This window comes from Pteropus vampyrus, unplaced genomic scaffold (genome assembly GCF_000151845.1).
Source record: "Pteropus vampyrus isolate Shadow unplaced genomic scaffold, Pvam_2.0 Scaffold9, whole genome shotgun sequence".
Taxonomy (NCBI): domain Eukaryota; kingdom Metazoa; phylum Chordata; class Mammalia; order Chiroptera; family Pteropodidae; genus Pteropus; species Pteropus vampyrus.
This window is the reverse complement of record NW_011888790.1, coordinates 7,393,045-7,406,292: the sequence shown is the minus strand read 5'-3', so window position 1 is coordinate 7,406,292 and position 13,248 is coordinate 7,393,045. Positions and strand designations below refer to the sequence as shown.

Here is a 13,248-nt window from a genome sequence, read left to right as displayed (position 1 = left end):
AATACATCAGATATTGTAAAGTATATACGAATTGTCAGAGGACAAAATAGTAATCAATTACATTCATTAATAATATGTATGTAGTTGACTGTGAATAGAGAAAGCAGAGGCTAACAAAAGGACCTGTTTAGAAGAATAAAAGCTGGAAGGACTTGCAGAACAGGAGACTGACTGATTGTGCCTGAGGCAGGAGAATGCAGAGACAGCAGAAGAATTGAGCTGACAGGATAGGGGTCCCATGAGGTCCAGGGCTGAGGGGTAAGGCCACATGTGACAGAACCCATTTGCAAACAGAATGACTGAGCAACATGATCTTCCCTCCCCTTCTGGAATGCATATGGAATTACATTTGAAACTCTTTAATCCTATTTCAAGTGCCAACTCTTTTTCCTAATTCCTATAAACAGATGGGATCTTTCCTTCTAAAACACCATAATGTTTTGTTTCTATTGCTTTTCTGACATTTACTTTAATTCAACTCAACAAATACTTATTGAGTGCCTACTACATGCAGGCAGTACTATGAGTACTGGAAAATAGTGAAAAACCAACATAGATCTCTCTTTATGAAACATATTCAATGGAATAAGTGGGAAGCTAGGTATTATAGTAAACATAACACTGAATAAATTGTATAATATGTTACAGGTGATCGGCACCATGGGACAAAACATTAAGTTGGTCAGAATAACAGGAATGAGTGAAGAAAAAAATGAGGGTGTCAGTTGACATTTTAAATGGGTGATCTCTTTGAGAAGGTGATATTTAAATAAAAGCTTCAAAAAGAACAAGTTAGAACCACAAAGATATCTGGAGTACCACTATTAACTACAGAGGGAATAGCCGATGCAAAATCTCTAGTGTGGTAGACAGTTTAGTTGGATTTAAGGGAAAGCAAGTGAGCTGATAAAGCAGGTGTACCATGAGTTAAGGGACAGTAATAAGAGATGAAGTCAGAGGGATAAGAGATAGAATAAGAGTCAAGAGTCTATGGAGAGCTTGGGGAGAATGGGGTGAGTAGAGATAACATGTGGGTCATTGTAAAGACTTTGCCTTTTATTTTTACCTTGGCGGGAGTTATCATAGGGTTTCAAGCAAAGAAGTGGCACTATCTGATTTAGGTTTTAGAAAACATCTCTCTGAGTGCTTGGTTAAAAATAGACTGTAGGGAGCAGGGTTAGAAAAAGAGAGAACTGTTAGGAAACTATGTGACAATATGGTGGTGATTCAGACCACTACAGTGACAGTTATTGTGGGGAGTAGAGGTCAGAGTCTGAAAACATTTTGACAGTAGATTTAGTAAGATTTTCTGACAAATAGGATAAATTCTCAGGTTCAAATGTGGCCTGAGAATTTGGAGTTGCTACCCACTGAGATGGTTCATAACGTAACTTGCCTCATATACGTACATTTATATATTTATGAAAAGTTTTACATACTAGAGCCCAGAATTTGGTGTTAGACAAATCTGGCTTCAAATCCTGGTTTATTCACTTGCTAGATGTCTGACACTGTGAAAATCATTTCATTTCTCAGTCACCGTTTCCTCATTAGTAGAATGGGTTAACAATGTCTATATTCCAAATTTTCTGTTAGGGGTAAATGGGATAGCACATGCCAGCATTTCACAAAATGCCTTGTACACATAGTGAGTGCTCGTTAAATGATAGATGTGCTTTACTGTTATTCTTGGTATAATTACTGTTTTCATTTCATATGTTTTATGTCTACTACTAGATTATATATTTGATGGAAGGCACTATCCTCCTTTTTATTTTTTCTATAGAAACAACCTATCCTGAGAGTATATGCTCTGTATGCTAATCGTGGCCTGGCTGACATGATGCTGTAGATGGGGAATTTGGTATCAGAAGGGAAAATAGTGTCAGTGGTCAAATGGCCTTTTGATAGTCACTTGTAAAGATGACGGAAATCGTATATATTTTCCTCTTTAGCCATACAAGAATTTCCAAACTTTAAGTATGGAATGTATTGGTAGAGAATTGCAAGTTGAATTGCCGCACCCCCTTTTTTTAATTCATGTTCACCGTGATTCCTTGTAGATTTTTCTGTTTGCCAGTTCTTTCCTTTTACTCTACATAATTTCATTTGTTCTCTAAAATATATCAGCCTTGATATAAGAATTGCTGAAAAGTGTTCTTGTTTTTAAAGTATCCTCTTTAAATTTGCTTGTCATTTTGAAATCTGTTCCTTTCTCCCAAGCTTGTAGCAATCCTCTCCAACTTGGTATCATGTGTAAATTTAATGAGCATTCACTTACTTTTATCATCCAGGTCATTGGGTCACTGATTCTTATTTCTCCTTGTGCTTTTAGTAAAAAAGAGACTATCCCAATCTCTCTTTTTCAGTCTTCCTATCCAAAGATAGTATTTTCCTGTTTTCATTATACATTTAGGATAAAAGCATCTTCATTTTCAGTCTACTATTAAAATTGAAAATGTGTTATTTTAGCAGATATAACTCTTTTAATTTTTTTTTTTACAGACTAGGTCTCAATTTTTTCTCTTTCCATTCTAAAAATATGTATGTGATTTTAGGAGGGTCTTTTTTTTTTATTTTTCATTTAATAGTGGCCTTGAGACTATCCATCTTGAACATCACTCAGTATTTCTTCAAAACCACTCAGTTCTTAAATTTAAATCCACAAATATTAATATTAATTAATATTTGGTCTGTTGATTCCTAATCTTTATTTCTCTATAATCTTTTCTGTCTCTAATACATTTCTACATAAGAATTTATCTAAAGTGTAATAAAATTACTATGCAGAAAGAATAACAAATAACAGAAATGGGAATAAATAGAATAATTATTAAGGGAATAATGATAAGGGATGATAAGCCAGCAAAGTACTGATGCAATGAGAGGCTGACTTTTGGCAGAAGTTAATGTTGTTTGTGACAGGGATCTTCAGGGAGGAGAGCACAGAAGAACAGTGGCAAGAAGTTTTTATTAAGTGCTACAAACTATAATATAAAATAAATAAGTTCTACATGCTACAACCCTAGTCACTAAAATCTTTTCTGAAATTTCCAGATCTACCATATTATTTCTATTTCAGGACTATTCTTTCTAGAATGCAATTTTGATTGTGGTATGCCTCTGTTTGAAACTTTTCATTGGTTCTTCTTGACCTGCTGGATAAAGTTCAAAGTTCTTCATATCACATAGGAGGTCTTCCAAGTTCTTACCAGCTTATCTCCCCAGGCTGTCTACTATCCCAAACCTTCACTGTTCTTAGACAATGTTGAACTCCTTGACATTCTACTCAATCACCATAGTGTTCCTTTTCTGAGCCTTCTTTACAGAATGTTTCTTTTTTTTACTTTTTGGTCAATTCCCTTCCCCTTAACTTCATGACTATATCTTATTTTTTTCCTATCATAAGTCCTAAGATTTTTGAGGTTGGTATCCATTACTTTCTTTCTAGCCATCATTTTCTTTTGAAACCTTACTTCAAGTGATCCCAGTGGGCCTGCCAATTATGTGGCCTATTTCCTCCACCAGAGGATGAGCTCATGAGTCATGCCAGCCAGTCAGAATATGCACAGGACTCTCTAGCCCATGACATAGGGTGATCTATTATCTAATCACAGCAAACGATAACTCTATAAGGGAATAGAAATAGATTCTGTTGTGAGGGCAGAAGTTTACTCTTTCTCTCTTTATCAGCCTAAACTTCTTTGGGGCCATTTGTCTAAGCATTATCTAGAAATTTTATCAGAAAGAGGTAAAGAGCCATGAAGCTAAAGAAAGGTAGATTTCTGGCTATACTGTTAAAATATCTGGATTCAACCATTCCTAAAGCTAATAGTAAATCACAGCCTTATCAGTTATTCAGCCAATAAATTCTTTTTTATTGATTAAGGTGGTTTAAGTTAGGTTTCTACATTTAATATGAAAATATTGCTGTTAATACTTATCTATTATCACATTGACTTATAAGCTGTCTCTCTTTTGTGCCTTATTGATTGTTATACCCTACCACTCAGCACACAGTCCCTGGAACATAAGCAGGGGCTTACAAATGGTTTTGGAATAAAAGCTTTAACCAAACTTGTTGATCAAGTGTGGCAATGATAATAATGTTGGTTCTGGAACCTGATTTTCTGGGGAATATGTCCTTGGATTAATCATGACTCACTGTTCTCATCTTTAAAATCAAGATCATAAAAATAACAACCCTAAAAGGGGATTATGATCATTAGAATTAATAAATGTAAAGAGTTTGGCACAGTGTCTAGCACATAGTAAGCATTCAATAAATGTTAGCAGTTGATATTATCCATGGTTTTACAATTATCCATATTACCTGGCACGCATCCTAGAACAGTTTACCTATTCCAGGTTAATTAGTTACTACATATTACTCACATACTAACTTACTGATAGAAAGATCCTGAGAGAAGCCAAGTCAGAGAGGACTAAAAATATGTTAAGAAATGATGGAAAGATTGTCCCTGGGGTTAGAGCCAAATTGTTCTTATCTTTATTTTTGCATGATCACATTTGAAGAATATTCTTCAGATACGCCTGCAAAAATGGGGGGCCACTATTTTTTACTATATTTTTAGATGTCTGATTTGGTACCATGTGGATGAATTCAAACAATGAGAGCCCATCAACGAAGCATGATGAACAAGTAGACAGAAAATCAATAAGGATATAGAAGACCTTAACAGCTCTATCAAAAAACTTGACCTAATTGGCATTTATAAAACACTCCAGCCGACAACAGTGAAATACACATTCTTTTGAAGTGTATACAGTACATTTAGCAACAGACACCAAATTCTGGGCTGTGAAACATGCCTCAGTAATTCTAAGAAGATTCAAGTCATACAGAAATATTTCACTGACCACAACAGAATTAAATAAGAAATAAATAACAGAAATTTTATGGAAAATTTTAAAATATTTATAAATTCAATAATATACTTTAAACAACCCATAGGGCAATTAATAAATCAAATAGGAAATTAGAAAGTATCTTAAAGTGAATGAAAATGAGATCTCAATATGTAAAAATTGGGGAATGTCCTAGGCAGTATGCTCAGGAGAAAATTTATGGATTAAACAACTAAATTAGAATAGAAGAGAGGTTGATTAATGACCTCAGTTTGCACCTTAAGAAACTAGAATAAAAGAACAAATATTAAACCACAAGTATATAGAAGAAATGATAAATATTAGAGAGCAAATCTGTAAACTAGAAATTAAAAACAAAAATCAATTAAATCAATATTTGTTTCTTTTTTAAATAAAATATATAAACTTCTAGCTAGACTAATCAGAAAAATGAGGGATAAGACAAAAATTAACAGCTGGAATAAAATAAGTGACATTATTAGAGATTCTATGGTTACTAAAAAGATAAGAGAATATATCATGTACAACTTTATGCCAATAAAATAAACTTCTTACATGAAATGAGTCAAGCCCTTGAAAAGATACAAACTATTAAAGCTCACTCAAGAAGATATAAATAACCTACTATGCATTGATTAAATTATTAGTTAAATATCTTCCCATGCAGAAAATTCCAGACCCAGCTTTTCGTATTGGTAAATTCTACCAAATATTTAACAAAGAAAGAATATAAATTCTACATAAATTCTCCCAGAAAATTGGAAAAGAAGTAATTGTTTCCATTCTATGAGGCTAGCATAATAGCGATATAAAAAAAAAAAAGACTTTATAAGAAAACTGGACCAATATCTCTCATGACCATAGGTGCAAAGTTTCTAAACAAATTTTTAGCAAGTTGAACCCAACTATACATATATAAATAAATACATTATGACTAAATGGTGTTTGTCGCAGGAAGGAAAGGATAGTCTATAAAGTATTTGAGGCAACATTATACCAAATAGTGAAAGACCGAATGTATTGCCCCTAAAATCAGGAATAATACAAAGATAAATATACAAAAATACAAGGAAAATATACAAAAATCAATTGGATTTCTATGGAGAACAATAAAAAATCAAAAATGGGAATTAAACCCAATACCATTTACAGTAGCCTAAAAATGTGAAATATTTAGGGATCAATATAGAAATAGACATGAAATATCTATTTGCTGAAAACCACATTATTGAGAGAAAATAAAGATCTAAATTAATAGAGAGGTATATAAGTTTCCCTGTTATCCAAAAATAGAGTGGTCCTAAGAAATCTTTGATAAGCCAAAATGGCGTAAAGCAAAGAAGCAATTACCTTAGGACACATCTTACTAATGGATGCTCAGAATAAATTGAGATAAAGTACAGATGCTCACAGACACAGTTCAAAGCTATGGAGACAATATCAAGATGCTGAGTGTGGTTCCTAGGGAAAAAGCTTGATTGTGCCATTCTCACTGCATGGAGTGTGCACTGCCTCTAAAACAGCTCACTGCAAAACAAATGCTGAACACTATTTTCGCTTTTTGCTTTTTTTCATAAAAGTGAAAATCCCCTTCGGATTTTTTTTGGTTGGCGAAACAGGTACTAATGTAGGTCTTTCATAAAAGGAAAGTGGTGTAAAGACAATTTTTGCAAAGCAAGGGATACTTGTTCTGTATTCATGGATCACTCAATATTGTTAAGATGTCAATTTTCCCAAATTGTCTTATAAATGCAATGCAATCCCTGCAATCCAACAGAATTTTTGTAGAAATTGAAATACTCATTCTAAAATTTATATAAAATTCAAAGGACCCAGAATAACCAAAAAACTTAAACAAAAAGAACAATATTAGAGGACTAACTCCTTATTTCATAGATTATTAAAAAATTACAGTAATCAAGACTATGTGGTGCCAAGATAGACAAATATGTCAAAAGAACAAAACAAATAGTAGAAAAATAGACCCACACATATCACTGATTTTCAACAAACGTGCAAAGGCAATTCAGTGGGAAAAAAATTAACTTTTCAAGAAACGATCCTTGAAAAACTGGATGCTCAAAAAAAGAAAAATATTCAATCCAAACTTCACACCACATATTAAAATTAACTAAAAATAAATCATAGATCTAAATATAAACGTAAAACTATAAAACTTCTAAAAGAAAAAGAAACCTAAATAGGACACTAATAGCACTCTCAATTAAAGAAAAACATGATAAAACATACGTAATAAAAATTAAAACCTTTTGCTTTTAGAAAGACCCTGTCATGAAAACGAGGGGCAGGTCACAATTCAGGGAAAATATTACTTGCATATCACATGTCTAATAAAGAACTTGTATTCAGAGTATATAAAGAATCCTCAAAACTCTATAATAATAAAAAAAACTAATTAAAAAAATGGTCAAAGGATTTGGGCTGATGACTCTTCACTAAGGAAGATATATCAGGGAAAATTAGCAAATGAAAAAATGGTCAATATTATTAGTTATTCGGAGAATATAATTTATAACTGCAATGAAGTACTTTATATAAAATTAAAAGAACTGATTATACCTACTTTCTATTGGTGAAGATGTGGAGAAAGTAGAATCCTGATACACTCACTGCCTATGGGAATGCACCATGGTACAATGTTACAACTACTTTGTAAAAAAGTTCAGCAGTCTTAAAACATTAAACATACTTATTATATAATTTGGACATTCCACTTCTAGGTATTTACCCAAGAGAAATAAAAACAAATATGCATACAAAGACCTGTACATAAGTGTTTATAGAAGGTTTACTTGTAATAGCCAAAAACTGGAAACAACCTAAATATTCAGATGAATAAGCAAATTGTATTATATCTATATATTCTACAACATGAATGTATCTCAAAGTCATTATACTGAATGAAAGGCAGACAAAAGACTGTATACTGTGAGATTCCATGTATATAAAACTAGAAAATGCAAATTAATCTATCATGAATAAGTTGACAATGGAGGAGCGAGTAGAGGTGGGAGGAGGAATTACAAAGAGGCATGAGAAACTTCTGATAAACATGTTCATTAACTTGATTATGATAATGTTTTCACTGTGTATGCACACGTCAGAACATATCAAATTGTACTTTTTAAACATGTGCAATTTACTGTATTTTAATTACAACTCCCGATAAGTGTTTAGAAAATTTTTTTCTTGGAAAGTATTCATTGAAAATGAATAGATCCTATCATCACCTGAAAATGTGTAGTAAAGACAATATTTTTAGAGGTACTTATAGCATAAAGATACTTGGTTGGACATGAAGACAGCCCACAGCTAACATCATACTCAATGGTGAAAAGTTAAAAGACTTTCCTCTAAGATCAGAAATGAAAGAAGGATGCCCATGCTTGCCATTTCTTTTCAGTAGTACTATAAGTCCTAGCCATAGCAACTAGGCAGGAAAAAGAAATTAAAAGCATCCAAATCAGAAAGGAAAAAGTAAAAGTATCTCCATTTGTAGATGACATGGTCTTATATGTACAACACCCTAGGGATTCCACCAAAAAAAATAACAACAAAACTGTTATAACTAATAAATTAATTGAGTAAAGTTGCAAGATACAAAAATCAACATACAGAAATCAGTTGTATTTATATACACTAACAATGAGCTATCTGAAAGAGAAATTAAGAAAGCAATCCCATTTAAAATAGCATCAAAAGCAACAAAATATTTAGGAATAAATTTAACCAAGGGGGTGAAAGACTTGTTTACTGAAAACTATAACATTGATGAAGAGATCGAAGAAGACACAAATAATTGGAACAATAGCCCATGTTCTTGAACTAGAAAATTTAACATTGTTAAAATATCCACAAAACCCAAAGCAATCTACAGATTCAATGCAAGCCCTATCGAAATTCCAATGGCATTTTTCATGAAATAGAAAATATTATCCTGAAATCTATATAGAACTAGAAAAGACTCCAAATAACCAAAGCAATCCTGAGAAAGAAGAACAAAGCTGGAAGCATCCCACCTCCTGATTTCTAGCTATATTACAAAGCTATCACAGTCAAAACAATATGGTACTGGCAAAAAAAAAAAAAAAAAAAAAAAAAAAAGCAGGTATATAGAATTAGTATAACAGAATAAGGAGCCCACATGTAATTCCACACATATATAGTCAACTAATTTTTGATAAGAGCATGAAGAACACACAATGGAGAAAGAATAGTATCTTCAATCAATGGTGTTGGGAAAATTGGATATCCACATGCAAAAAATTGAAACTGGACCCCTATCTCGCACCACTCATAAAAATTAACTAGAAATGAATTAATGACTTAAATGTAAGCTGGAAACCATAAAACTCCCAGAAGAAGACATAGGGAAAAAGATCCTTGACATTGATCTTGGCAATGATTTCTTGGATAAGATACAAAAAGCACAGGTAATAAAAGTTAAAATAAATAAATAGGACTATATCAAACTAAAAATCTTTGACACACAAACACAAAAACAAAAACAAACAAAAAACAAACAAACAAATTGAAATTGGAAAAAAGCAACAAACAAAATGGGAGAAAACATTTGCAAACCATATATCGGATAAGGAGTTAAAATCCAAAATACATAAAGAACTCATACAACTCAATAGCAAAATAAAACAAACAGTTCAACAAAAAGTGGACAGAAGGAAATTTAACTTTGGGTGGTGAACAGAACACACAATGCAATATACATATGACATATTATTGAGTTGTACACTTGAAACCTATATTAACCTATATTAACCAACATCACCTAATAAATTTAGTAAATTAAAAAACATAGACAAAGGAACTGAATAGACATTTTTCCAAAGACGACATACAAATGGCCAATAAGTATATGAAAAAGGACTCAACATCACTAATCATTAGGGAAATGCAAATCAAAACCACAATGAGATATCACTTCATGCCTATTAGGATGATTATTATAAAAAAAAAAACAAAAACAAAAACAAAAAAAAAAACAAGAGAGAACAAATGCTAGCAAAGATGTAAAGAAAAAGAGAACCCTTATAGAGTGCTGGTTAGAGTATAAATTGATACAGCCATATGGAAAACAATATGGATGTTCCCCAAGAAATTAAAAATAGAACTACTAAATAATCTAACAATCCCACTCCTGGGTATATATCCAAAGGAACTGAAATCAGTATCTCAAAAAAATATGTTCCTTTCAGCATTTATTCATAATGGGCAAAATATGGAAAGAATCTATATGCTTTTCAACAAAAGAATGGCTATAGAAAATGTTTTTTTATATATATTTATATATTTACATATAAAACATTGTACGTATGTATATATATTATATATATATGTAATGAAATATTTTTCAGCCCTTAAAAAAGGAAATCCTGCCATTTGCAACAACATGGATTAACCTGGAGGCCTTTATGCTAAGTAAAATAATCCAGGCAGAGAAAGACGAATACAATATAGTATTATTTCTATGTGGAATCTAAAAAAATAAACAAGTAAGCCAATTTCATAGAAATAGAGAGTAGAATTATTGTTGTCAAGGGCGAGGGGAAGAGAGAAATGGGGTCATATAGGTTAAAGCGCACAAATTTTCAGTTATAAGAAGTTCTGGTGAACTAATGTACAGCATAGTGACTATAGTTAATAATATTGTGTTGAATAACTGAAAGTTTCTGGGAATAGATCTTAGGCATTCTTACCTCCTAAAAAAAGACAACTGCGTCAAGTGATGAATGTATTAATTATCTTGATCTTGGTAATCATTCCACAATATGTATATGTATATCAAACCATTACATTATACACATTAAATATATACAACTATATTTGTCAATTATTCCTCAATAAAGTAAAAAAAAAAAAAAAATAGCTAGAGACAAATAAGCCAGTATCCTTTACAATGGTGGTCCTAGGAAGAACACCATAGTTTGTTCATTTATCACATTTGCAAATTGCCAAGCACATACAGAGGGTAGAAGATACAACTAATTATTGTATCTTCATTCTTTCCTTCTGTGTTGAATCTTAACCTTTTGAATAAATTTGAAGTTGCTCAATATATGAAATCTGGACTAAATGTCATTTATGTGTAAAAGCACATCTATAACATATTTACTCAAAATAATATTTTCTTGATATTAGTCATGCCGAAGTAAAATTGTTATTTACAAATAGTCTCAGACTTGGTGGTAGGTGGGAAATAACTACAGACATGTCTCTAAACTCATCTCAAGCTAACTTAATAAATTATTTTCTTAATTGTATTTAAGAGCCAATACAGTTTAAGGAACAGAATGCACATCTAACAAAAACATCATATATAAAAATTAATACATATTAATATATTAAATAATTTTTTAAAATATATATTTTAAACATGGTTCTATACTTTCACTTATTTTTATAAAACATCAAAAATACCCTTTTTGTTACTTATCAGTGTGATCACTCTGTACCTTAAACTAATGTAATATTGTATGTTAATTGTAACTGAATTTTTTTAAATTAAAAAAACCCCTTTGAGCCAATGCAATGATCAGTGATTTGAAAAGATATTTTCTAACACAATTTGTATCTTTACATATTACAGCATACAATATTAAGTAATAATTATTGAGATAGTTGTTTCTTGAATGTAAAACTATGTATCTACTGCACTAAAGAATTTTGATGAATCATTATTTCATTTCTAGTTATATATAGTAATATCTTGCTTTTCAGAAAAAAATTAGCAACATTTTTTAAAAAGTTAAAAAATTATTAAATCAATAAAGTACATAGAAATCCCATAAATGAAATTTAATCTACACTAAAGATGAAATAGACTTTAACACTATTTTAACAATTATTAAGTAGCTACTAAGTGTTAAATACTGAGATGTACATGCTCATATTAAGATTATAAAAGATAGAGATCTAAGGAAAATCATTATCTAAGTAACAATGAGAAAAATCTCACAGTATCTCTTTTTTCCATGTTTGGTCATTGGTCCAAAATCTCTGCCATTCGAAGTCTAGTCTTTAAATTTTCATTGAGTATGCTTATTATCCAGAAACATGCTTAATCCTCTAAAGCTCCCTTAAACGATGTTTATAAAATACATATGCCATGTCTCTGCCTACACCCACTGACATCAATCAAAACAAGTAAGTATTTAAGAGGCATTGGTGAAAAAATAATTTGTCACTACATAGATCCCTTCTCTTATTAGTAATATTAAAACTGACATTTACATAGCACCATTTGTATAGCAATTTCATATCAAGTCTTCAAACATTTATTCATTAATACTTCCAATATATTTATGCTTTATTTGGCAAACATTCATCTCTATATTACTGAATTGTAAAGCAAAGTCCTAACATAAAATGGCATGAATCTTGTGACTCCATGTTTTCTAACTCACAGCCATTTCTATCTGCCAGGAAGAAGAGAAGAATGAAATAGTTTGTCTACACTAAGATAGTGAAATGTCCAGTTAGCACTTGGATTTTATCTAGTCCCACCTTTTTATATGCGATCCAGTCAAACACCCTGTCGATATCTGTTGCCTGTAGAACTTCCTGTGATACTGGATGGGAACTGGCCAAGCCGTCCAGCAGCATCACTTCATGCAGAACGTCTGTCAGAAACCTCTGTTTTTCCTGCAACACAGTAAATGGGGCAATATCATAGGTGACTCATGGCTATGACAGAGTGTGTGTGACAACATGAACAGAATGTATGTTACTTAACTGATGATGCTCCTCAGCCTACAGGGAAAGACTTAACTCTAAAGATAACCCAGTAAATAAAATGCCCCTTAAGTTACTCTAAAATGATCTGAGCACATGAAAAAAATCAATGAGCTACAAATAGATAAAAACAGTGGACTCTGTGCTTTAACAGTGGTTAAAGCAAATTTGGACAGTGACACATACTGAAACTGACTAAGCTTATTTGGCCATTTGGCAGAGCCAGGACTATAACTCTAGTTCCAAATAACCTTTTTAGTTGAGGTCAATGTAAGAATAACTAAATTTCAGGGTTCCAGTGCTATTTTGCTATTTATACTATTTATTTCTAGTACCATTTGAACAGCTCAGTCTCTCTATCCCTGTCCCTCCTTTCTCTTCTCTTCTCTCTCCCTCTCTCTCTCATTCTCTTTGTTATTCACACACACACACATGCACACACACATACACACTCACATTTATTTTCTGAAAGAACTTTAAGAGACCAAAACAAATAATAAAATGCATATTGACATTAAATTATAATATCTGTGGATGTAGAGTATATATGGGAATTTAGAACAATGGACATAAAATGGAAATAATTGG

General features: G+C 31.8%; 1 protein-coding gene across 1 annotated transcript in view; it reads right to left on the bottom strand.

The window, feature by feature from the left end:
* The window catches only part of TRHDE (thyrotropin releasing hormone degrading enzyme), a 341,392-nt gene that overhangs the window by 121,224 nt on the left and 206,920 nt on the right, over window positions 1-13,248 (bottom strand). The window lies entirely within an intron of this gene.